We start from the raw sequence: 5353 nt of genomic DNA on the forward strand, positions 1-5353 counted from the left end.
GCCGGACCAGCTTCTTGGACTCACCATGACAGTTCTGAGGAGGTATTTGGCACAATACCCCTCAACCAGAATTTGTCCGCTATTTTCCTAGGGGTTTGACTGGAGTTACACGTTTCAGGGAAGAAGGCCACAGAGGTAAAAGACACCACAGACATATCTTATTAACAAGACTTATCACTCTAGATGGTGACATTGGTCACTTGACAGGGAGAATGGTTATTGTATTCACCACTGTAAAGTTACTCTTTCTACTTTTCCAGATGCCACTGTTTGGAAGGAAGTCACTACACACTGCCACACATAAGGGATGGAGAAGGGGATGCCTTCTTGTGTAAGGAAGTGCTGCATAAATTATTTGCAATTCTTCTGCTCCAGGGATTTGCCTCTTCTCTTCTGTTTATTTATTTATTTAATTGTTTATTTATATCACCATAGGCTCATGGAGATTTTCTGTATACTTTAGGTTACTAGCCAATACTACATTATTTATTTTGTTGCTCAAACTGTTCTCATTTGGCTGTCAGCAGTTCTTTCAGCTGGCCGCTACTTCCCTTTGCCATATCCCCATCACCGTGGGGTTTATGTTTTTGAGCACTTCCTTCATTTCTGGTACTACAAAAACACTTTAGCCTCATTTTGTGTGTTTCCTGTGTCAGCCCTGGGATCAACCACCCCTGCAAGGAGACTGATTTCCTTTAAATTGGAAGATGTATGAGAAAGCAAGCTAGAGGCTCTGGATATGTTTGGTTCTACAGGGCCCTGTTGACTAACAGAGCAAAGAGGTATGTGTATATATTCTATCTAGTGTATGTACACACACCTGTAGCTACTCCTCTGCACAACCATCTGTAGCTCTGTGAAGCTACTACCATAGTTCAAATTTTTTGTCTAGTCTCCCACTCAAATGCATTGCCACGTAGATTATTCCAGCTCCCCCTTGCTTAACTGTAAATACATTCCTCTCCAACAGCAAGCAGCCTGGCTTCTGCCATCAAACCCGCACTCTTTCTATAGCCTTGCTCCCTTACTCCTGCCAGATTCCCAAGGCTTGCATGACAGTTGACATGGCGAGTAGCTATGTTCATTTATTTTCCCTGGGCTCTGGGCAGCTTTCAGTGGTGGGCTATGATTTTTGTGGCCTGGGAAACCCCCATTGGTTTTGTTTCTTTTGCAATCTTCAAAGGCCTGGGATGCTTCGTCTCAGTGCTTGTCTGTGGCCGATTGAGCCATTAAGGCGTTTGTTCATGTTGTAGCATCCCCTCAACCACTGGTTGGCCTGCTAGACTTACGGCCCCCTGTTTGGGCATCTTCCCTTTTAACTAGTCATGGGATCTCTTGCTCAGTTGTGTGCTTCTATCTAGTGGGTTTGACTGACTGTGATGGAGGACCCTCAGAAGTCCCAAGCTTAAGCAATCTGCAGCAAGGAAGGACTAAGGTTCTTTTGACCAGAGTTTCTATTAGATGAGCTCTGTGGTCATCACCTTGGAGCAGTATGCTCACTGGATCCATGTGATCAGGGTCCCTGACCAGCCCTAAATCTTGAGAATTCTGTGCTTTGGAGGCCTTTCTTCTGCTGTAGAAGAGCTAACTAACGGTGCCCCCCCCCCCCCCCGTGACATTCTCTGGATCACATCAACTTCAGCCTGTATCTCCATTTTGGGATGCTCTGGCACACTTAAGGTCAGACAGATTCCCTGAAGATTTGCAGGATTCACATGCACGGTGTTTTCCTGCAGCTCTGAGGTTAAGCCCATTTCCAGGAAATTGGTCTGGCAGGCAGATTGATCCCATGGACTGACGTGGTAACTATTTATTCATTTTTCTTTCTTTCTTTCTTTCTTTCTTTCTTTCTTTCAGGATCATGGGATGGCTTAGATTGCAGAATGTTAACATGTTGACTGGGATTGCTTTTATAGAAAGGCTATCAACCCTCCTACCCCCCTACACACACACCTAAGGTAGTCTTTCTCTGGAATTTATGGAATTAAGAGTACAAAGTCTCCAAATTGCAAGGCAGTCATGAAGATATTTAGCACAAGGCATTTCTTATTTGAGCTCAGCCCCCATTGTCCTACTTCCCCTCCAGAATTTGCCTTGGTCCCAGCCCCAGTCTGGAACTTATAGGGGTTAAGAGAGGGATAAACCCCAGTCCCTGCCTCTAGCACCTTCCTGGCTAATAGGGACACAAGCACAGAAACTGTCCCCTTAAAGAATATAGTAAAAAGAACAGCAGTAATAATAATAGCAGATACCACTTACAGAGTTCTTACTATGCCTAGGCATTGGGTGTTTTGCAAGCACCATTGATTTGTTCTCAGTGATCTCCTAGGTGTCACTATTATCCCCACACAGGAGGCAGTCCGGGTTTGGCAATGGGAATCGATGGAAGTGTGAGAGCTATGATTGTAACTCAGATCCTCCCGCCTCCACAGTCTGATTCTTTTACACTCTCAGACCTTGAACCTGCAGCCAAGTGTGGTAAGGCAACTTGCCCAGAAAGAAAGGGGCCGAATCCAGTGCCCTCTGCCCTCAGCTCCACAGAGAAGCCATAATGCCTTGCCAAGAAGACAGTGGCATGTGTCCCTGATCCTAGCTCCTTCTCCTACCATTGTCCCATCTCCTGGCATGGTCCCAGAGACAGGCAGGCCATGTGGCTAGCATATCTCCCTCTCAGCACTGCCAGGCCACAGCTGGCCCACCTTCATGTGCCCCCTCCCGTGCCCAGCCCTCTCTCCTCAGCCAACCACACAGCCCTCCTTCCGTTCAGCATTCTTGCCAGCTGGTGTGTGAGCCCTGTGTGAGGAGATGAGGTTGCTATGGCAGCTGTGGAGGGTTAGTGTGGAGGGGGGGGTTACCCTGATGCAGAGCTGCTGACCTCTCTGGGAAGGGAGGCTGTGGCCCCAGGCCTGGTAAGTGCTTCAGCAGGTCACCTCAGACAGCCTACCCCCACCCTCTCTGGCCTTCTGCCCGCACCGGGTGTGCTTTAAGAGCTCTTACCACACAGAGAAAGGGATGAGCCAGGGAGGAAAAATGCCCAGGCTCTTCAGAGCTCAAGCCCAATATAGCAGAACTAATTTGAAATGTCACTTAGGGCAGTCTCACTCCCAGCCAGCAAAAAGCTGGTTTATTTACATAGTTGGCTGAGACAGGAGGCCAAGAACTTTGTCATGCCAAGGCGTAGGGGATGGATGGCTAGGAGCCCTGCTTGTGTCCCCTCAGCCTGGAACCTTGCTCTGACTTACCATCTGGAAGCCCCTGTGGGCACAAGGGCCTTCATGAAGGCCGTATCCCACTCTAGGGAGCGTTCACCCACCTCACCCCTTTCACAACCTAGGGCAAATCAGAAATACTCTAGTGACCACCTTGGTGCCAGTTTGTGTTAGGCACAGCACTGCATGCCTGGCATGATTTTCTTATTGGGCCCTTACCAAAGGGCTAGCTCTATGTCCCAAGTCAGGAAGCTGAGGCTAAGAAAGGTGAATGATTTTCTTGCAGTTCTATAGCCATTAAGAAAGTGACAACCAGGACTCAAATCCAGGTCAATCTGGCTCCTGAGGGTATGTCTTTCCCCTATAACTGTGCTTTGCACTTTGGCTTCAATCATTCAAGCTACTACCCAGGATATGGCCTATCTAAAACACTAGACCTACCAATTGACTACCGGGCATATGTGTTATTGGGGGTGAAACCCAGGGCATGCTAGGTCCATGCATATATACCAGTGAGCTGCACCCCCAGCTCCTGAGACCTTTTAAAACAGAGCCCCCATAGTCCCACTTGGATTGCTCAATGAACCACTAGACTCAGACCCCCCAGTAAGAGAATGAAGGCCCTTTCCGGTGCTTACTGGTATGCTTCAATCACAGAAACACCTAGGGCCCTATCTGATAAGGGCATGTGGAAATGACAGTCTTAGCTGACTATGCTTTTTTCTGTCATGGACTGAGCGTCTTCCCCCTAACTAGATGGGTGTGAATGTTGGGAGCTCACAGAAAAAGATGTAGTTCGTGTTCACATGGATCTTTGAGGCGCCGTGTACAATAAATAATATAAAAAGATTGGCAAATAGTGATTGGTTTGTGCCAGGAACTGTTTTAAGGCATCAGGGCTCTGAGAGAGGTCTTATTGCTCTTTAGAGGTAAAGAAACAAAATGTTGAGAGACACAGCATTTTGCCTAGGGGTCACACAGCTGACAAGAGGTAACAGTGGGGTCTGAATTCATGCAGACTGTTGTCAAAGCTCATATTTTAAATTTTTAAGCATTTATGCATATGGGTGTTTTACCAGCATGTATGTCTGTGAGCCATGTGTGTGCCTGGTATCTGCAGAGACCAGAAGAAGGTATCAGATATCTTGGAACTAGAGTTAACAAATAGTTGTGAGCCAACACGTGGGTGTTGGGAATGGAACCTGGGTCCTCTGGATAGGCAACCAGTGCTCATAACCACTGACCTCTCTCTTCAGGCCCCCACCCCACCCCATCCTTACTCTTAGTTCACCATTATCTGACATAAAAGGGAAAGGTTACACACAGTGGTAAGGAGCCTTGGCTTGCCAAGGGTACTGCAGTAAGCAAGCAAGAGAGTCATTTGTCAGTTGAACTCTTCCTTGAACACTTCTTTCTAGTGTTGTCCTGGGAAGGGGTGCTGGAGGTAGTCCAGTCTATGCTCAACGAAATCCAACTACTCTAACAGGCCATGTCTTGGCTTTTCTTAAGGCTCTGGCTACTTCTTGGCACCGAGAACTCAGCCAGCCACCTAGCCAACAGCCAAGGGAGCCAACTGAAGAAAGGCCTGGCTTCTTGTCATGGTCTCAGGGAGAGTATATGGCTAGAATCAGCTGGTAATCATTGAAGGATGTTGTGCAGCACTGAGATGGGGAGGAGTATGGAGAAGGCCCACCATAGGCCAGGGTTTGACAGATAGTTGGCTAGTAGGCAGGTCCTGGGCTGAAGGGACAAACATGGGGCCAGGTAGGAGGAGCCACTTAGCCTGAACTGGAGACTCTGCTCACTATGTGGTTCTCCTTGATGCTAAAAACCGAGGGATCATAGAAGGCTCAGAATGGAAAGGGTTACTTGGTCTGGTGGTAGAGCAGGTGGCTGCAGGACCTAGAGAACCCAGGCCATTGGATACAAAAAGATTCTGGCCCACACTCAAAGCTGTTGTCTGATTACAAGTGACTCATTTATCTTTCTGAGATTCTTTTACCAAGATACCTTACAAGACAATAGAGAGAGACCACCGCAGTGCTAAAAGTTAAGATCTCTTCTTCCTGTATAGGTCTTCTTCCAGTGCCTTCCAGCCATGTATCCTCTCACCAGACAGGACAGCACATACCTGCCTTTGCAAA

General features: G+C 47.6%; 1 long non-coding RNA gene across 1 annotated transcript; it reads left to right on the forward strand.

Annotated features, from left to right (window-relative positions):
* The first annotated feature begins 6 nt into the window (after positions 1–6).
* On the forward strand, positions 7–376 carry LOC116093740. Its single transcript, XR_004119822.1, has 2 exons — positions 7–135; positions 261–376. It is a non-coding gene; the product is annotated as an uncharacterized LOC116093740 (long non-coding RNA).
* The last annotated feature ends 4977 nt before the right edge of the window (positions 377–5353 follow it).

The sequence above is a fragment of the Mastomys coucha genome, chromosome X (genome assembly GCF_008632895.1).
Source record: "Mastomys coucha isolate ucsf_1 chromosome X, UCSF_Mcou_1, whole genome shotgun sequence".
Lineage (NCBI taxonomy): Eukaryota > Metazoa > Chordata > Mammalia > Rodentia > Muridae > Mastomys > Mastomys coucha.